Source organism: Nannospalax galili, unplaced genomic scaffold, assembly GCF_000622305.1.
Source record: "Nannospalax galili isolate Female #2095 unplaced genomic scaffold, S.galili_v1.0 scaffold87, whole genome shotgun sequence".
In the NCBI taxonomy this organism is placed as follows: domain Eukaryota; kingdom Metazoa; phylum Chordata; class Mammalia; order Rodentia; family Spalacidae; genus Nannospalax; species Nannospalax galili.
Window position 1 is genome coordinate 9700188 of NW_008360320.1, and position 22406 is coordinate 9722593.

The 22406-nt window shown below is 36.1% G+C and overlaps 1 protein-coding gene across 1 annotated transcript in view; it reads right to left on the reverse strand.

Annotated features, from left to right (window-relative positions):
* Positions 1 to 22406, reverse strand: part of Arhgap15 (Rho GTPase activating protein 15) — a 612017-nt gene that overhangs the window by 424472 nt on the left and 165139 nt on the right. The gene's annotated exons all lie outside the window — the stretch shown is intronic.

The following is a 22406-nucleotide window of genomic DNA, read 5'->3' on the forward strand; positions in this document are numbered from 1 at the left end:
TATTTGACTTTTTTTTTTTTTTTTTTTTTTTTTTTTGAGACAGTGTTTCCCTGTAGCCCCAGCTGTCCTGAAACTCACTATGTAGACAAGGCTGGCCTTGAACTCACAGGGATCCACCTGCCTCTGCCTCCCAGTGTTGGGATTAAAGGTGTGCACCACCACGCCCGGCTCCTTATTTGACTTTTAATCACAACTCTCCTCTCTAACTAGTTTAGATTCTCCTTTCTCCTTAACAGGGTTTACTTATTAGAGATTATAGGTCTCTTTTAAGTTCTTCTGTCTTCTGAGCCTGCAGGATATAGAAAGATAGGAAACATCTTGTAGAGAAAAGAAGGAGCCTTGTGATCATTTGTGTAGGGGTGAATCATACATATTTAGGAACTGTATAAGTAAGCCTAGTAAATTAGAGGAAGTTTCTTTCATTCGGGAAGAAACTGTTCCCCTATTTCTTTTTAAATGAAAATTTTGTGTCTTTCATGAGAAATAAGATAGTGTAATGGAATTGGCCTCTTTTGAGTTGAATCAAGATTCAGTGGATTTTTATTTAATGACATCGGGTATTCATTTATTCTGCGCCTTACTTCCCCGACTGTAAAACAGCTAAACACTGTCTTTAGCATTGCTATGGGTGTTAACTAAGCTAATATATCCGGTATAAAATGCTTAGATATAGTGGCTATTATTCTTTTATGATTAAATTTATTCTCATTAGCTTAGTTTTCAATTAATTTCCCCTTCAAGAAGGTAACTCTTGTTTGAAAGCAGAATATATCTGAAGGCTGAAAAGCAACAATCAAGTGACCAGGGCCTTAGGTGGGATGTAAGGATAGGACCTTTCTAATTCCTAAGCAGTGTAGGAATTTGGGGTTCTCCTGGTTCATCACTAATATTTTGAGGTTTTGGATAGTCTTTAGCAAATGGCTGTTAGGTTGATGTGCTCCATAATCTGAGCCAGAGACTGCACCTCTCAGTCCTCTGCTGTAGCTTCCTAAGAATAAGTTCCTGTCAGTCAAACACAAGCAGAGGTGATGAGCATCACTGTCAGTCCAGCAATGACACAGTTTGTTCTGCTTTCATTGGTTTGATGCAGATGAGCCCAATGATCTTGGGGATACACTGAAGCTTTTGTGTCCATCAGAAGAGAAGTGTCTGGGTTTTGCTTGACAGTCTGCAAGAAAGCAGCCTGCCAATCAACAGTTTCCATACTGTACTTAACATGAGTATAAACTAAAAGTCTATTTTGTTTGATGTATTACCTACCTTTGGGTTGATTTGTTACAGTAACTTGTATTATCCTGACTAATATGTTGTCCATTACCAGACTGGAGATAAGTATACATATCTGACCAAAAGTTAAATATTAATCTATAAGTCTATATTAATCTATAAAAGCTAAAATCTAATAAAAACTCAAAGCACCAGGAAGTACATGTACTAATACATTACCACTTAATTGGGGTTTTTACTCCAAGAAAATTGTGTTAAGCTTTTATAACAACTTCTTCAAATAGTTAATAAATTTAAAAGCTCCTAAGTTCAAGAGGATATAACAAATACAGAAAATTGTATTAGGATCTTTAAGATACTTTACAGAAGACTGTTTCAGGAGCTTGTTAGAGAAGGTTCAGCTATAGGAAAGAAAAACAAGGCAGATGATCATTTATCTTCACATAAAAAGCAAATTTTAGGTGAAGAAGCTAAGCAAGACAGTTGAATTAACTTTTCACAGCTTTAGTGAATGTTTCTTAAACACATTTCTTTTACATATTTTATTATGTATTAAATATTCTTTTGTGTTTTAATCTGAACATATATACATTTCTTTGTCGTTAATACTTTGAGTTTTGTTGTTGTTAAATACCTGCCAAAAATGTTTAAACTTAAATATGAATAAAATCAAATTGTCCTTTCAATACTTAAAATGTTGAACAGAAGTGCTATTTATAGTTTATTTCCAGAACACCCAGCCTTGAGACCCATAGCCGAGAAAAATCCAGTTCTTGAATCAAGTACTTATTAATTAACAAAGTCTGACCACTTTGACACACTGACATGGTTTAAAACTCTGAAATCAGTGTTAATCTACTCTGTACCAAAATGAATACTATATAAACTTTTAGTTGCAGAAAATGAATATGTTTTTGAACACCCTCCATCAAAGCAAGCCTCTACCATCTATGAATCTCAAGACGAATGTGAATGGAGATGCTCATGAATTCATATTTATTAGTTATAAAACCAGCTAGTAAACTTCACAAAACATTTCAAATAATATCTTTGTTATGAGAATGAAATATGTTAATACTTGTAAAGATCTTGGAAGCATGCCAGTGAGAATGCAATGAATGTTAGTTGTCACTATTGTTTGTTGACTGACTACTTCCTATTCCTGACAGCCTTACCTGATGGATAAGTGACTCCACAAAGACCAGGACACGAAACTTCTCTGAACCTAGAGGTGTGCTCTTGAGTAATGAAACAGGGTTCAAGAGGATATCAATTGTACCAGACCTCAAATGTATATGGAAGTAACCAGAAAAAAAGACCTTAGGAAATTGAGCTCCCAAGAGTGTTAATTTTGAAGTAAGTGAAAAATGAGAATTCTAAGATAATTTATTTAAATTGTACATTTATATTTATGTATGATAATCTAAGTAAAATCTAAATGCTAAGCAAAGGATTTGAAGAAAAATGATTAAAACAAGCAATTCTGGTACTGTTGGATTCATACTTTGGCTCAGTACTGTTATCACTTAAAACTAATGGGGTCAATATATATTTCTAGAAACAATCAACAAAATAGCTCCTAAGTTATATTTATGCTTCCTACCACTGCTAAAATTAATAGTCTTTTAAAATTCCTATTATAAGTATATACTTTCAAGTACTGAAAAGTCTGCCATAAATTATTTTGCATAAATAATTATTTTAAAAATCAATGACTATTTTAAAGTTTTAGAACTAAAAAGAAGCCTTTTAAAAAGTATGGAAATGATTTATGAAAAAATTACCCTTCTTTCTACTATAATAATTTTTAAAAAGACTGCCTTTTCTATTAAAATTTTTAATTTAATTTTACAGGCTGTTACTCTATAAATAGAACAATCCATTTTAAATGGACAAGGTGAAGTATATAAATGACATTATTAGTGTTGCTCCTAACAAGTTTTGAACTATGCATATTTACACATAAATAAAACCAAAGCAAAGAGGATACAAATCAAAAATTAAATGAAGATTAGAGAGGCATGCCTATTATTTCCTTAGTTCAAGGTGTAAATGGATCAAAATAACTGAGCAATATTGGCATCTTCCTGCACTAGATATGAAATGATATTTGTAAATAATTAAACTTTAAAAAATCAGCAGCAATACTTACATGAACTCGCTTAGTTTTACCTTAACATTTTTATTTTATAATATAAATTGGGGCCTGAAAGTTAATGCTTGCCCACATATTAGATGAAACTGATCAATCAGTGCAAAGCCCAAGCAACTGTATTCAAAATAAGAATAGGCTATATTTATAAGGCAGAAAAGCCCAATATTGTTTCCACTCATTAATAATTTGGTGGAACTTGGCTGCAGCTCTCAACAAAGAATCAGACATCTCTTTGAGAAGTAGTAATGGCTTTCCAAAAGTCTCTTAGATTTTCTACCTCCTAAACTTTTTGTTTTTGAGAGAATTTAAGATACTTTGCGTCTACCTAACTGAACTTACTGGTCAAATTTGGCTCGTGTTTGGGTGTAAGTTTAGAGGGTAGCAAAGTTCGTTGGCAAGATTTGCTCTTTGCAATAGTCCTGGCCCTAGTCCAAGTGGTGGGAAGGAAGGCAAGCAATAAAGCAAATAATCTCGAAGGCGCAGAGGTGCAAAGCTAGTAAGTTTGAATCCAAACCAATATGCCTCCTTAAAGCCTAGCTCACCTCAGGGCTCATCCGCACCATTTTCAGTACTTAAACAAAATAGGTTAAGGGGGAAGGACAGAGGACCCTTGCTATACTGTCTGATCTTCCAGAACACTTCCTCCAGTGTGCTATTAGGGTTCTCTTCATAGAACCCAGCAGATAATATACTGTATGGCCTCAATGACTAAACGAGGTTGACCTGGAGCTCACTATGTAGCCCAGGGTTGCCTCAAATTTTCAATCATGCTGTTCCAGCCACCTGAGCCCTGGGTTACAAGAATATATATCACGCCTGGTCATAGTACTTCTGAATGATGTATAAAGTTATTATTGAGCTACACACACACACACACACACACACACACACACACATTTTAAAATCAGTCCCAAGATTTGAAATATCAAGCACAATGCTTTGTCTTTCTGTCCTAGCACTTGCAGTTAAAATCAGTGCAATAATTTTATATTTTTATGTATCAATAAAAATAAATTTATAGCTGGATATGGTGGTGCATGCCAGCCTGGTCTATGTAAAAGGTGCAAGTCTAGCCAATCCTAAATAGTGAGATATTGCTTCATTAATAAGAATAGTAACAAAATAATGATATAAATAAATTTAATTACAGCACATAAGGATATAGATATGTATATATGCATATATGCTACATTTTCATAAAGATTTTAAATACCAGGAATGCAGGTAGAGTATCATACATTTTTATATTTATTATTATCCTTAGTCATCCCTCAAAATATTTACTATGCTATCTTATAAACTGTATATTTTTATATATTTTAATGAATAAACTGAGTTCAGTTAACTAATTGATTTAATGTACTTTTGAAAAAAATTTATCAAACCAGGTCAAAGTCAGTAAAACTTTCCTTGCTGTTTGTCTGGAACTTTTTGTTCCAATCCTTGTATTTGTTAATAATTCACTATAGTTTATAACCTAGACTTTGGGTGGTTCACTCAATGTCCCTTTTCAGGTCACAATAAAGCCTGTCAGATAGCCAGCCTCACTGATGACCTCCTTGCCTCTTTCTGACATTCTATCTGCTCCATTGAAGGCCTGTCTGACAAATATTCCATATTCCTTGTGTTTAAAACCAAAGAGCTCATGTAAGAATCCAGATTTCAGGTTTTTCTTGAAAGTCTAAAAGATTTGGCAACACTGCCTCATATCTCTGCCTGCAATAATGGGCTATCTCTGTTGAGATGCTATTTCAGATGGACAAAAAGACTCCACCTCCTATTTTTCCTTCAGTGATTCTACTTTATTCCTTTACAGTACCACCTCTAAGCATTTAAATGCTTTCTATTTTATTATGTTCTGAACCAATTCTGTACCATTTAGCTCTTGTTCCGTAGTGCCTCAGCTTTCTTTCCTAATCTTCGAGGAGCACCCCTTCCCTTCCTAGTGCACCTCATAGAATTAGGGAAATCATGAAGCTATGTTGACTGAGGCAACTAGGACGTTTGCACCTGCTTTAAGTTTGTCTGTCATATTGAAATTGGTTGTAAATTCCTTGAAGAAAAGAACTTCAAATATTCATGTCTTTGCAACTCTAATACCTGCATCTGAGAATGGAGTATAATCCATTTATCTATCTTTTAGAAATATTTTATTTATTATTTTTATTTTATATGTATGAGCATATTTCCTGCACGTATGTAAGTGTACTCATATCATACAAGGCCCAGTAAGGTCAGAAGAAGTCAATTCCCCTGGAACTGGAGTTATAGTCATTGGATACTGTGTAGGTGCTGGCAATCAAACCCAAGTCCTCTGTTAGAGCAGCCAGTGCTCTTAACTGCTGAGCCATCTCTCCAGCCCCTCATCTATCTTTTTGTTCAAAATTTATTAGGAATGATAATTCACGTTATCAGATTGTCTAGTTATTTGATGATGGGTTATATGAAAACTAGCCAAATTTAGTGGCTCTGAAACAGTTTTTACCCCCTCCCCCACTGCCTTTCCTTTTCGTAATTTATCTTTTGGTCTAATATAGGGTATGTGGACCATTGTGTGAGGATTGGCAAGATGGGCAATGAGAAAACTGTATCACGTCTGTGTTAAGAGGATGCTAGATTAAAAGCTTAACTGGTCCTGTGTACAACATCTCAGAATAAGCATGAATGTACAGATGCTGCCTATGGTAATTCCTGGACACAGCTGGGTGGCATAAAAGCGAAGAAGCTTCCACAAGCTAGCTGCAGCCTATGCCCTTTCTGATCAGGGTTTCCAGTCCTGAAAACTGCTTTAGTGTGTACTGCCTTCCACCAAGATTTGAAATTCATCAAACAGACAAAGTGTATATTTAATACTCACATGAGGGAATACAGAATGCCTTTCAATACATCAAACTCCTAAACCTTTTACATCCTTCATTTTTAAGCTACATGGATTTTGATTTGTACAATTTTAAAAATATTCTGAAGCCTAGTCAATCTAACAGTAAAAAGCACTGTTGCACAGTAAGAAATCAAGAAATACAATTCAGCAAACCTGGTATAGTTGCTCCCCAGGGAAGCTTTGTTCCAATTCGGTTTGTCATAGCCCAGATCCATCATGTCATGCTAGCCTAACTTACTACTACTGTCTTTCATTTTTCCCCCTTTTTGGCACACTCCAACTATTTTCTGTTAAACTAGTGCTGTCACAAGAAAACACATAAAAATGCTCTTTTGCAAACACACTGTTTGGCTCTCTCCTGAACCCTCCAGAGCTTCAGATTTCTCTCACTGTCTTCATCTAAGGTGAATGCTGACAGATCACTGAACCTTACTCACCGTCGGTGGTGACAGACTTGATGCTGTTTTGTGCAAGGTGGAAAGAAATAATAATAAAACAGGTTTCTGTACCTTGTATCTGGAAGGTCCCTTACTCAACAACAAAGGCTTATGTTCAAAGATGATTAGCTTAAAGGCATTTCAGAGATTTCTGATTGTAGCAGCAGTTGGGTGTCTTGCTCCTGGGTGAAATACGTATTCCCCTGAGAACAAAGGCAGCAGCAATCCTCTGCTGCTGAGATGGCACCTTTAATAATTCCATGTATTTATCAGTATTTGTGTCAAGATCTTAGGGATTTTGCCCTTTAGGTGAAACTCAAGAGTAGACAGAATAGATAGGGACTTAAACAGTCCTCTAAGGTCTGCAGAGAAAAAAAAAATGTCCCAAGGTATATAAGGGAATAAGAAGAAAATATTCTTTTGGATGAAAATGTACGCAGCACAGAAAAATACCTCCAAGGTTTGTAAAGCAAGGAGTGAATAGCCTTTAGGTAATTCATAAACCCTAAGACAAGATACTGCTCAAAAAATTGTATAGCATTATTTTTTTTCAAGTTTGAGTCAAATAAATCTTAAGAATAGTATCTTTTTAAAAGTTTAACTGAAAAAGGTAAACTTTTCTTTTCATGTAAAATCTCCAAGCACTGCATGTGCGGTTGCCATGGATTTTTCCTGCATAGCCATTCTGCATATCGTGTACGTGATTCCAGAGGAAACACGGCCAGGCTTTATTAGGAGGTGTGGAATGGGCAGAAGATTTAACTGAGTGTGCATACATATGAGTGACACTTTCTCAGTGACCTGCTCCATAGAACGGCACCTTCTGTCACCGTCTGAGAGTGGTGTATCATGGAATTCCGTGGCACTCTTTCCCATGTGGATTGCACTGGGCCTGGTTCTTTGTGCTTCTTCTCACTAAATGTATAGAGCCTTCATGTCGCGTGTGCAAGGGTGTGTGAACCCTGGAAGCAGCAGGGAATGCCCAGAACTTGACTTAAGTTTCCAACTGAAACTTTGATGCAACCTCATAAGGTTTGAAAAATCAGAGAGTTAATCAGACATCATAGAACACTCAGCTTCATCTACCTGACACAGAAGGCACAGACTTTATGGGTGAGTAGAATATAGGTTCCACACTTCCTGGGGAGTCACCTACAGCAAATGTCTCAGGCAGTTCTTTGAGCTCAGAAGCCCATGAAAGTCCATCCCATTTTCTCCTTTGTTTTGAAAATGAACTTTCAATCGTACATCTGGGATATGATTCATGTTCAGGGAGAGAGGCTTGTGTGAAACAATTTCAAGTCTATAAGAAGTTAAACTTAATACAGGCCAAAGGAGGAAAGTACTAGGTATTAGTAACTGTAAAACAGAAATTTAGATCAAATCTAGTCACTTCCATTATCTTTCTCTGGGCATGTTTTACTGGAGTCTAATGATGAACACACTGTCACTAGATAGCTTTTATAAAAACATGCTATATGAAGAATGTACATGGCCAGACAACTGCCGTAAGTACAGGGCAGGCTTATGCTTGTTTATGTAGTAGAATTATGCATAGTATACATTTGTTCAGTTTGTTATTCCACTCTGAGACATTCAGCTCAATGGGGAAGGGGTTCATATGCCCCAGGCCTGGGTTCAACCTCCAACACCCATCAAACGAAAAGGAAAGAAGAAAGTAAAAATGGTAATCGGGCCAAGCCATTTCATTATAACCTTTGATTACAGCATGGCTGTTGGGATTCTGTTTTTTGTTTTGGGGGTTCTTTTGCTTCCTAGTTTCTTCTTAAAAGAAAAACAATCTTTCTGTAGTGGAACATCAAAGGAAGAAATACAATTTATTGCCTATGCTCATATTACATGCACGTACATGTATGTATCAAGTTGTAAATGTATATGTGTATATAGTCACATGCAGACAACAAATATGAGCATATTTCACATTCTGATTCCATTATGCTCAGACTCCACAAAGTTAGAAAAATCTGTTAATTAGTGGGGGCTGAATATATGACTCAGCAATTAGGAGCACTGGCTGCTCTAGCAGAGAACCCAGGTTTGGTTTCCAGCACCCACACGATGGCTAACAACCATCCATAACTCCAGTTCCAGGGGCTCTGATGCCCTCTTTTGGCCTCTTTGAGCACTGTACAACATAGGTGCACTTACATGCAAGCAAACATTTATACATATGAAATAAAAATAAATAAATGCATTTTTAAGTTGTCATATTTTACTGCTCTGTGTACCATTTATGGGTAAATAAAAGGAAAATAGAGCCTGCTCAGAAGTTGACTTAGCATATCAAGGTGTACGCAGAAGGAACCAAGATGGCCTTGAGCACACTGGAGCACCAGCCTTTGTTTGCCATTTTCCTGGTTGTGTGAGATGAAGACATTCATTTTCCATGGGACTCTTCTCATCATTAAAGATACAACATTGCCACTTTCACAAAGGACACACTCTGAGGATTAAATGTTACACTGCATGTGAAAGCACTTTAAATTCAAATACACTAAGCAAGTGTAAATGAGAAAGATTAAATCACAACACTGAAATTTTATTCAAAAAGTTATGGGTTATTTGGAGTAGACATTGTTTTCCTTCATAATTTTGTGCATCATGAATTTTCATTTCAAATTGCAGAGGATTTCTAAGTTTTTGCTAAAGTCAACATTTAACAATATTGTATGGATGTAAAATTATTTTATCTACACTTAAAGGGTATATAATGGTTGATGTTTCAGTTTTCATATATAAAGTAAATCTTGTTCAAACACACCAAAGATAGAGTTTTATTAGGCCTGGCAGGAATGATACCAACATATATTCATGGACTGATTCCATCTGTGGAGAACATGTAGATCTCACGCTAAATATAGTTCCTAAGTATTCTGAGACGCTTGTGCTGGAATCTGAAGTACAATAAACTGATGCTGTATTAACATGCATTTAGTTTCTAAATGTAAAGAATTATTCATCTTCTCATAAAGTATCAGAAGTTTCTCATTCAAAAACTGAATGCATGAGGTCCCTGGCAACTCAAAGAGTTCAGAGCTCATCATACGCTAGTGTTTCAACAATGTATTTCTCACTTTCAGTCTTAAGCTATTTCTGTTCAAATCAATAAGCTACGTCATTTCCTGAAGGAAAGAGTAAAAGGCGATGACACCTATAGCATATATGCACAAAATAAAGTTCAGTATTATAACTTAAGCTAAAGCTAACCTAGATTTTGAATTGATAATTTGAATATTTATGGACATAATCTTAACCAGGTTTTGTATACTTATACTTTTTTATTTCCTTTGTCTAAAAAATGATTTTAGAGTATATTGAAAGTAATATTGTATTCGTTATATTTTATAGTTCTTTCATTTTCTCAAATAATATTGGGTTAGAAGTCAATTTCAAATGTAGATGAACCTTGTTTTTGCTTTTTTATGAGCAAATTTTGAGTGATTTACATGTACTTAATTTTATTTGTATAGGTCTGTCTGATGTCTCGCAACATTGCTGTATGACACCAGGATAGTACACATCTTTGTCTACAAAGTTTTATACAACAGTTTGAGAACTATATTTATTTCCAAAGGCTTATAACAACCGTATTATAATAAACTCAAATGCATATCTTCTCTTAAAAAAAAAACAGAAGAAAATAAGAATTCAAGATATGCAGATTTCAGATCTGAAATTTATCAATGTCAGAATGAAATTGTCTTTTCATGCTTTAGAAAACTTGAAAGAAAGTAACATGACCCGAGTCTTATTTTATGAGAATAAGATAAATTTTCAATTCCTGTCTGCTTTTCTATGCAGATCTAGAATGTATGGTTTTTAACTTCAGAAATGTAGTTCATTTTTTAATTTTTCTATCTGATGGAATCATGGTAGCTTAGTTTTCTAGACCACTCTGCTAAATGCTCTAAGTTTAAAATATGGTAGAATGACTGTCCTCTGTTATTTGTTTTAACCCTACACCATCATCATAACTAAGAATATCTATCTTTTACTTTTCACTTATATATTTTTTTCCAGTTGCCTTTTAGCTCTGTTACTGCAGAGCAAGCACAATGTAGCAGCCTTGGGTGGGCATTCTCATTACAAATCTTTGTTGCTTCCGGAGAGTTCAATGTTGTTTAACAGTTGACAGCAGTTAAACATATTGATAAATTAGACCACGAAATTACAATTTGTTCTTTTTTGAAAATTACTATCTGACAGAACTGTGCCTGCTTTTCTATATGGTGACCATTAGTAACATGGGTAGAAGACCCCCAGCTCCTGAGGTTTCACCCACCTCACAACATTCCTCCTTTTTAACTCCTGGCTTTTATACAAATTCTTGCACCCTGATCTGAGGTTTAAAGCACTGGGACTATATATATGCTTCTATCTTCAAAAATAAAAAAAGGGAAATCAGGAGGCCATAATTTGGGGATAAAGTGGAGGTTTCAACATATTTATTTTGAAGAGGGGTGAATCATTACTGGGTATGAATGGCCAGCAAACAGCCGGAAAAAAAATAGTTGGTGCTCAAATGAGGGGGAAGGACTGACAACCCAGACTGGGAATCATTCATATTAAAGGCACAGTCAGAGCCATGAAAATGAATGAGCTCTCTGACAGAGAAATCATACAGCAAGAAGAATGAAAGACCAAGAGCTGAACACAAGCACGCTTTCATAACTTTGATTCAGGGAGAGAAGACAGGCCCAAACATTTAAAGAGAGGAAGTGATAGAACATACCTGCATCTGAGCTAATAGTCATTGGGATTTTATTGTGGGAAATGCATGTGTAAATACATGCATAAAGTTAACCCAGCAAAGGCTATTACTCAGGTAGAAACAAACTGTTCCAGGGGCTTGCCATGACAGCAATGCAAAGACCATTTTGGCATTTTGCTTAAATCCTGACTTGTAACAAAGGTTGATAGCATGAGGCTCACACTCAGAAAGCCAAAAATACTATCGGGAGTGCCGGTATGCACAACAGACAGCACCAGCACAGAAAACACTATCAAGAATGCCCGTATGTACAGCCTACAGCGGCAGTGCAGGAACACACAATTTACTTTTTCCGTATCTAATATTGTATGAACTTGTTTTTTTGTTTTTCTTAAAACTTTTATGTACAGATCGATCACCTCTATTTTTTTTAAAATTATTTAATAACCACATGATTAGAAGCATTTCATTACAGCATTAACATATTCAATAACAATTTCCAGAGCAAAGATGCTTCTCTTCTATTTTAAAGATACTAGTTTATTTTTAAAGGTTGGGAGAGAGTTCCTTACTTGCCCCGTAAATCTTAACTTTCTCTTGTTGGCAGTTTGTACACCGAGGAAAGTGGTGAGAACAGAACAGTGTGAAATTATTGATCTCTTGCCTTATGAAGTTTCACGACTCTTTGCAAAAATTTACAAGTTTGCTGCAGGGCAAAATTTGATCATTTTAGATTGGGATTGAATATTTTGCCTTGAAAAATGTTAGCCAAAAACCTCGTAGGGGGCAAAATCACAAATTGTCAAGTCATTTGGGCATAGAACGTCATCAACTTTATGTGGTGAGTGGCAATTTATACTCTACTTCTATTTCATGGAAAACAATGACAAATTTGGAATCAATACTCCTAAATGATCTGCTCCCAGCAAGAACTGATCATTTCCCTGGGATTGTGTTAAAGGTTGATTGCAATGCAATTCCAATGGTGATCAAGAGGGGGCAGCACTGATGATCTGTAAATAGGAGAAAGCAGACTCAGGAAAAGACTGTAGTGTGGAACAGCCTACCAGGTTCAAGGCAGCTTTGAAGACCTGGATCTAAATGCCATCTCTGCCATTTATCACCTATGTGAGATCTGTAAAGGTCTTCAAACTCTCTGAATAATATTTTTTTATGTTTAAATGAGGGAGTTAACATTTACCCCATAATGATATAAAATACACAAGTTCACGTATTGCCCATGAAACGTCTAGCTCACATTATTGAATCAGTATAATAAGAGCAGCAAAGTGCCTTCCAGACATGTGCGGGTGAACATCTATACACCTTTCTGTGGGGCATCAAAATTTACATAAGTCATAAATAATAGAATCCCTATAAATTCATTTCATGAGTGTGAGAACACTAGCAACACAATTTAAAAGCTAACTCTAAGGAAAGTTACTAAAACTAAAACCTTGTAAAGAGTGAACTCTTTTATGTAGTAGATGGTAACCTTATTGGATTTCATGCATAACAAGTTCATTTTGTATGAGAGTGAACAAGACGTTACATAAGCTTATGAATACTGGATTCGTAGAAGACTTTAAAAATATTTTTTGGCTAGGTAACACTTTCACATAGTTCAGCAATCAAAAAGCATAAAAAAGGAATAAAGTGAGAAGTTTTTCTCCTCTCTTTATCTCAATAGTGGGATTTTTAAAAATGGAAAGCAGCATATTTTCAGCCCATCACTGACTGCTGGGGAGTCTGCAGTGTTTGCTGCCGAGTTACAGTTTAGTAAATGATCTTAATGCATGGGTGACCACTGACCACCGTATCACCAGAATCAAACACATCATTCACACTTGGCCATTTGGAGAGAATCTGCATCTTCCTACTAGTGTTTAAGAAGACAGGTTCAAAGACCCATGCCCCACAGGTTCGTATGTCACATGAACTACGGAAGAGCGCAGGCTGTAGCATTTCCTTTCACATGTTGCTTCTGCTTAGCTGCTGCAGTCTACATGAGCGACCGAAAGGCCTTATGCAACATACCTCCCCATTTTAAAATAAATATTCTTAAAACAAAAAAAATCCTAAGAGTAAGTTACATCTTGGCCCACTACTCTGTTGTGCTTGGCTGCTGCTTAGAGCTGTCCTTATGAAGACACTTATGTAAGTTCTAGGTCTTTCCATATCAAAGTAGCCTATGATGTGATTACTGTTCTTATGAGATGGTCTGCCTTCATTTGCAGCCTGACTTTCACCAGCTGCTAATTATATGGCTATTCTAGTTCGCTCTGTGTTGTTGTGATTAAAACAAACAAACAAACAAACAAGCACACAACAATAAAAAACGTCTCTGACCTAAAGCAACTTGGGGAGGAGAGTTTATTTCATCTTATACTACTAGGTCTCAATCCATCATTGAGTTGAGTCAAGGCAGGAACTCAAGTCACAAACCTGGAGCAGAAACCGTGAAGGAGCACTACTTATTGACTCACTCAACTAGCTCATGTTCATCTAACTTTCTTATACAGACCAGACCAAACCCACCTGCCTAGGGATGGTTCTGCTCACAATGGACTCAGGCCCTCCTAAATCAGTCATCATCAAGATAACCCCCTAATGACATGTCCAGAGACCAATCTAGTCTAGAAAATTCATCAGCTGAAGTTTCCTTGTCCCAGATGGTTCTAGGTTGTTTAAGTGTCTAAGTGGCAGTAAGAACTAATTAGGACAATGGCCCTGAGAAAATGATTAGCAATCTCTGAGCGTTCATGTTCTTGAATTGTAAAATGAATGAACAACTATATCAGGGATATTTTAAGGGTTAAATCATAAATGCAAGCAAAATATGTCTAGCTTACGTAAGTGTAACTCTATTATCTCTAATACACTTTAATTTACAAATATACCTGTAAATATCTTTCTTCTAGGAAAAACAAGGATTGCCTTTTGATTTTCCATTATTTATATATAAAATGAAGTGTGATACTTTCTCCTGAACTGCCTAATAGGTACCATTTCACCCTATCTGATTGAAGAACTTGAGGTGGGGCACTACAGTTGTTAAGGATATGCTGCCTTTTCAAAAATAGCGTTTCCTCTCCTCTAAATCCATCAAATTCTTGATCAGAACCTTAAAACTCAGTCTATTTTTCCTTTCAGTTAACACTGGTATCTCTCTTGGCTGTGAGTTACAAAGAGGACACTGTAAACAAACAGTGCTCTGGGGTAAATGAAGCTGCCAGCACTGTGAAAAGGTATGCTACTGCTAAAGCAAAGGAAACATTTCTCCGGTTTCCAGGCTATGTCCATCTCTGTCCACTGCCATGTCTAGCTTCTGCCAAGGGTGGAAATGCTTGTTTGAGAAGCATGGCAGTTCAATGAATGACTTGAATTAGTGGTTGGCAAGTGTTAATAGCATGTGACAAGTAGATCTACAAACCACTGGACCCCAGTTCTTTATTTTCACTGTGCGTTTTTGACAAAGTTTACTTTTCCTCCAGTGACACTACATTCCACATCCTTTTTTGCTTCTTCTACTAAGTTTCCCAGTTCCTAACTACTGGCAGACTAAGCAAGTTTGGTGTTAGCCTCTTAGTAAAACCACATCTTTCCTATTCCCTTCAGTACCAGAAGTATAAGGAAAAGAAATCTTAGCTCTTTTGAAGTGAGGCTATAAATATGAAAAACAGATTCAGATTATTTCTATAGCTATGTTTTAACTTTGAAAGAAGTTTTTGATTTTTGACTTGTGAAGGCTTACAGATTGACTTCATTTCTAGTAAGAGCAGATAGTGGAACGTTATCCAGACTGATCTGAAGTGCTTAAGGAGCACAGGTAATGACATCCCCAGCCATTAACTTCCCATGTTCTCTAGTGGATACAGACTCACTTCTCACTGAGAAAAATATAGACCCATCTCCATCTGTAAGGACTTCCATTTCACTGGACAGAAGGCACAATTGCTGGCATCAAGCTTCAGTTGCAGCTATCAAAACACAAAGACATCTTAACTGAACTTGAAGCTAGAACCCACCCATACAAAAGTTAACAAAAGTGTAGCAAAACAACTAAAAAGCAAAACATAATTAAAGCTCTGTAAAAATGGTACATGAGTTATTAAAATGTGTTTGGTTTAACCAAATACAAAGCAGAATTTTAGGAGAAAATCAGAGAGTTCATGCTCTAAATACGAAAATATATTGCTTGAACTTAAATGTAAATGATTTGATGGGATTTATTCGAGAATTAGTAAAAACCATTCTTATTTTGCCTTATTTCTATTTCTGAATGACCTGACTCAAAATATTTCTATTGTTAGCGAGAGGACAGGTTTCACGTCTCCTGTAAATGATAAGCAACTCTGAGGGATGGGGGCAGGCTCAAAATAGGACTCAACTTGAATGGAGGGAGATGCCCTGTATTTGAGAGTTAATGCTAAAATGACTTAGAACTGCGGTCATTAGCAAATACTTCCTAGAAGAACTTGGATTGGGTCTAATCTCAAAATCTTGCACAGGTCTTAGCCCAATGCATGCATGGTTTGCTTCTTGACAGATGTTACAATCATATTATAGCATGTATACTAGCAGGGGATACTCTGTACCATTCATCAAATTCAGTAACCACATGAAACTCCCATTATCAGAGGCAGTACTTGAAAATCTTTTCTCTAAGTGCAACTACTTCAGAATGAGAGGGGTTTTACACGATGAATTAAAACCCACCAAATTGGCACTTCAGCTGAGTAAGAGGGAAAAAATCCAGAAGGGTAGACTGTCCATAAAAGAGACACCACTTCATTCTCGCCTAGAAATAATAACATCTTTTACATTTCCCCATCTCTGTGAAGAGCTTTAAGTACTTTATCTAATTAAATCCTCCCAGCTTCCCAGAGAGGTAGATAGGGGGCAGATAATATTATCTGAATTCAGCAGTGGTAGAAATTAAAATGTCCCGATTAAGTGACTTAGGTAAGAGATAGCATTTGAACTTAAGTGGGCTCTAAATTCCCTGCTATTTGACTAGCAATAATACCTACGACATATACTGAATCTTTTCTTTGTTCTAATTCATCCTAAGTAAAACGTAGCCCTCCCGAAAAACAATGACAACAACAGACCAACAACAAAAAACCTCTTCCCCATGGCCGGGCACAGAGTGAAAAATATCTGTAACTCAAAGCGGGATTGTGAATTTCATAGTGGTGTCTGGTCCCAAGAAGATGAAGGCTATTTTTATTAATTTATAAGAAAAAAATTTAGACAAGGTCTCCCATAGCCCCAGCTGGCCTGGAACTCATTATGTGATCTGCCTTCCCCTGCCTCCTGACTGCTGGGTTAAAGGCATGTGCCACCATGCCTGGCATAAAAAAATTTCTTGTATTTTAAATTGCTATAATAATCGATTTAGTATTGTTTGAACAATTGAATATGATTTGTTCCAGAATAGAACATGTGAGGGTTTATAAAACTCCACCTGAAAGATCGAGATGCCCAAAGTCAAATTACCAACACAACAGGCCCTCAAGTTATCTTCTCAAAACTCATGGCATTTTTTTCCTTGCTGACAGAACACAATTTGAGAGAATGTCTGTCTCTTCTGCCTTGTGAGTCATAGAACCTCCATATCTCTTTAAGTGTTTCCATGTCAAATGTGGGATGATCATGTGACTAGTTTTGCCCAGTGAGAGATGAGAAAGGCCACCAGAAGACCTTAAGGACTTCAGACTTCCTTTATCTTCAAGGGCTGCAAGAAACAGTCCCTTAATCTGTTTAATCTTGGCAGGTCCCTTTGGACTAACTGGTCTAGTGATTGTCAATATGTAGCATCAAGTGAGACAGTGACCCATAGGATGGCAGCCAGGAAGAAGGCTTGGTGCTCTTGATGTCATTGAGCTATGGAAGTGATCAGCTCTGGAAACTTTATCTTGGCACATTCCTTCTAAATATATATATATATATATATATATATATATATATATATATATATATATATATATATATATATATATATATATATATATATATATATATATATATATATATATATATATATATATATATATATATATATATATATATATATATATATATATATATATATATATATATATATATATGTTTTCAGAAATACTGCTGTTCCATCATTATCATTAGAGATTATACCAAGGGTCTTGCATATGCTAAGCAACCTAAACTACATCTCCAGTCCCAATGCGTTTATTTCTGATAGACTCACAGATCTGTTGCTATCAACCATGAAAAACATTCTGAGATGAATACGAACTTTGTGAGCTGTTAGATATACACAGATTGTACCCTGAAACTGCCTCAGAAAGTAAAAAAGCAGCTAATACTTTACCTTAAATGAGCAATGGGGCACAAACCAAGCAGGGACATGTTCTGACTGAAGTTGGTGGGAAGGCAAGGGCAGGATGAAGAGGATGGGTGCTTGCAGCAGAAGTCACAGTCCATTTTCCTCTGGACCTAGAAAGTAATCCCTGTTTTATATCTAGATTCATATGGCCAACTTCAAGATCTTCCTATAGGCTATCAATGTGGTAAACAAAACAAGGCATACTATTTATAGTTTTAAAGTTCTCTGTAAACAGTTCTCACAAATGAAAGTTTGAGATTTTATAATCCTAATTGTCCAAATACTTGGGCAGACAGCACATCCCTGTGGCAAGATCAGTTGTGATACAAACAACTGGAGGTACCCTTTGGATAGAGGTATTTGGAATGAGTTGTTGAGCCTATCCAATTCATAGTCCTGTTTCGAAAAGTAAATAAGTCATATCTGCCAGTTGCTTTAAGCAAATGATATATAATGAAACTGCATTTTTCCTTATGGAGACCAGCACAAGAAATGAAGAACAAACCACTTCATTTCTTGCTTTTTGAAACCCAAATGGCTAGGAATGAATTAATTTTCACTCTTAGGTTTCCTGGGTGTCCTAGAAAGGAATGGAAAGAAAGTTCAGGAGGTTGTAAGGCAAGACTTCAATAAACTCCAGGATCAAAACAGAAACCACAATAATAACAAACCAAAGACAAAAGAAGAAAACTGCAAAGAACACTAAGAAATATGAAGCATCTGAGCGAGAAGAATGTTAAAATGGCATGGTGGTTGAGCTTCCAATGATGGAATTTTTAAACAGTCTACAAGTTCTTATTCATTTCTATTGTGTGCCTAATGCCGAGCCAATGTTTAGTAAGATCCAAAATTAAATCAAACAAAGAATAAACACAATGCTGAGAATCATCATACAAGACACTGTACCAAGCACTGAAGGAGGTTCAGAAAAAGTAGCCGTGGTCTCTACTTCCAAAGGTACAAAATGTAATTGTAGAACTAATGCATAGGCATATCAAAACAGTGCAGGAAAATGCTAAATGTTAAACAAAAGTCCTAACAAATAGAATTAATAGTTCTAAATGCCTGAAGACAACACTGCTTTCATCCAGACCAGCATGAGGGAACTAACTGTTCTGTCAAAACCTTTTCTCCTTTTCAGCTTGAAAACAGAACAACATAGATTTTGTGAGCTGACTATGAGGTGTTTCAGTGATGATACTGAAGGTGTTGTGGCTCACTGGGGTACATGGTAAAGGATGCTACCATCTGCAATGATGATTTGAATGTGGTGTCTCCATAAGCAGAACTATGCTTACCAAATGCCTTCAGTGTGAAGAACATTCTGCCCAAATTGTCTCAAGCAACTTCCACACCAACCACTCTAAGGTCCTACAGTCTACAGACGGGTAGAGTTGGGAAAAACTCACTCTAGCCATGACAGTAGAGAAAAGAGAAGTTCATGGAAGGGCTTGTAAAGGATGGCTGAGTGGTGTGGTGGCATGCCAGGAAGGGAAATGGCTCAACATTGGGAAGTCAAACTATTGAATGAACAGTGTGGTTAGAGGGCTGATCAGTCATTCCCAAGTCAAGCATCAGCATTTAAAGTGAGTAGCACAAGCTACCTAGCATAGCAGAAGACTCACAGGTCCAAACAACCACATGTGCTAGGAAAGCAGCCTTAGAAAAAACCTGAAGTGAATGATTCAGAGCAGTAACTTTGTCATCTCTCTGTATTTGAACATCTGAAGAGCAAGAGGCTTGCTTTGGGGAAAATGTGCTCATTGGATATTGGGATGTAAATAAGGAAGTAATTAAATCAATAAATCAGTGCAATGATTTCACATTTACACACTCAGCCCAGAAGAGTAATGAATTCAGTGTAACAAAATATTTTGTTAAAATGTTTATTTGAAGAATTTTTAAATTACTTCCTTCAAATTAATTTTCTAACTGCATATCACCATTGCCAAGTTGAACATGTGATGTAAACATCATAATATGTGATCCATTTTTGCCAATTAATAGCATTCCGTATGGCAATAGTTCAGTAATGGAGCGGTCAGCCTGCTGGGGTTCTTCCAGTCTTCTCCCCAGAGAGAAGTCAGAGGCTACTCTCTGCCCAGTGTTTAGCAGTAGCCCCCTCCTGCTCCACAGCTTAGCCTTTTTAGTTGGTGGGTGGTTTCTGCTTTTGTTTATTGTGGTTTTTTTTTTTTTTTTTTTTCACTAAACAGAAGGGTTCATTCTATGTTTTCTTTTTTTATTCAGGAATTTTACCAGGAGTGGTTGCCTGACCCATTGTGACATTTTTTCAGTGTACCCCTTTTTTAAATTCTCAAAGCCTGTTAGGCAAGGTGTCTTGGGGAAATCAAAATTTATTACTGTCATTATGAAATTCTGAAATTAAGACCACCTTGCATAACAACTGAATTATAAACATGGTATGTTGTCTGGTTACCCAATCAATTGGCTAGTAACAGGAGACAGCTATTAGTGTGTGCTGTGTGAATATAACTTCCTCCTCCTGATGTGATGGAATTAATTCACACAACCTGATAACAAGGCTATTACAATGCGAACAATGCTTTAAAAGTGGCTTGTGTGGAATAGCCAGGCACCATTGAACATTGCAGATCAAAGGTCTATTGAACAGAAAGAACAAATAGAATCAATTTCTTGAACTGTTTCTGCATTTCCAAACTTGCAACATTATACCACAGAATGTGACTTAATGAAGTACAGACCAGAAGGCCAGAGCAAAGCTAGTTTTAATGCAACAATGAAAATTAATGGAGGACTTTGGACTTTTTTTCCTCTATGGAAACAAACTAGTTATTAAAGACAGCTTTGTACTCCTAAAACTCTAGACTTTAAAGCCAGCCAGGACACAGATAGCTCACTTAGTCAGAGATAACAAGAGTTAGAGATATACATTTGCTACTTTTTATCTAGGCTCTAATGCTGTGTGCTGTATAATTTATTTATGTTTAAGCCACAGTGTACTTAATGAGGTAAAGTGACCTAATCTGACTGACAGAAGTCAAAGAACATACATGGACATTTTACTTAAAATTTTGAAATGAGAGGTTAAATAGTGATCACAATTAAGTGGGTTTTGACTTAATTAAAAAAAATCACATTTCTCTGCAATGGTCATTTTACAATAAATGTTATTTATCAATAGCAATGGAATTTTAGAGCCTTTTGAATTCATTACAAAAAGTAAAATAATTTATTCATTAAAAAGTGAACCTCTACTCTGATTCAGACTTTGTTCTAGATCTTTGGAATCATTAAGGAATCTGTTAGCAACAAATAGAGAGATAATCACTAACTATAGATATAAAATATTGAAATTAAATTTTTGGAAATAACTATCACTTAAAATAAATCCTTTTTTAAAAGCAAGACTAGATGAAAAGATACATAAAACCTAAATATTACATCAGCAAAGTATTAATTTAGACCTTGAAACAGGCCAGGCATGGTGGCACATCCCTTTAGTCTCAGCACTTGGGAGGCAGAGGCAGGCGGATCTTTGTGAGTTCAAGGCCAGCCTGGTCTACATAGTGAGTTCAGGTCAGCTGGGACTACAGGGAGACCCTGTCTCAAAAAGACAAACAAAACAAAACAAAACAAAAAACCTGTCATATAATGTGTGTTTTAAGAATATGCGTTGTGAATTTTATTTTATTTTTAAATTTTATTTTGATTTCATTATCATAAGACAGGGACATTATATGTGGTCCAGGCAGGCTAGGCTCAGCATTGCAGAACTGACAACCCTCCTAACTCAACCTCCTAAATGCTGGGACCAGAAGTGTAGAGCACCAGGCCTGGCAATGTTTCTCTGTTTGAATTTCTTGGGATGGAACGCAGGCCTTGATCAAAGTAGGCAAGGCCTATACCACCAAGCTACACTTCCAGTTGATTTTAAATTTGTAATATATTTTATTCAATAGAACATATCCTTTTCATACATTTATTAGTAAGAACTGATATTTTGGTAGTTATTTTATTTTAAAAATAGAACAACTATACTAATATTGCTAAACATCAACTTATTTAGAAATATGTATTAGGTTCTATTAAAGTTTGCTACATTATTTTAGGTAAGTATGTCAGCCCAATTACCTTTGCTTTTTGGATGTAAATAACAAAAATCAGGATATCAGTGTAGTAATATTGTAAGTGGGAATGTTTGAAAATAATGCAGGATCTGGGTAAAGTGGTTAAAGGGCTGGTGATGTAGCACAGTAGTACCATGATTGCCTCACATGCGCAAGGCCCTGGGTTCCATCCCTTGCACACCCTTCTCCTCCCCAATCAGAATGATGTAAATAATTTGCTTATACTATTTTTAATTATAAAATCATGTCTCACAATTCATATTTATACTGTCTTTGCATCATCAAACACTGAAATCACAATGCAGGAAAAAAAGGATAAAAAGAATTAGGAGAAGTTTCACTTTATATGGCTACATATAAATTTCAAAAAACACAATCTATTAAAAACAATTTTCTAAACTGACTTGGTGACAAAATACATTTTTAATACTTTTCTTCTGAAATTTTCATGAAAATACAGAGGAGATTAAACCATTACAGGCTGGGATTTTCCGG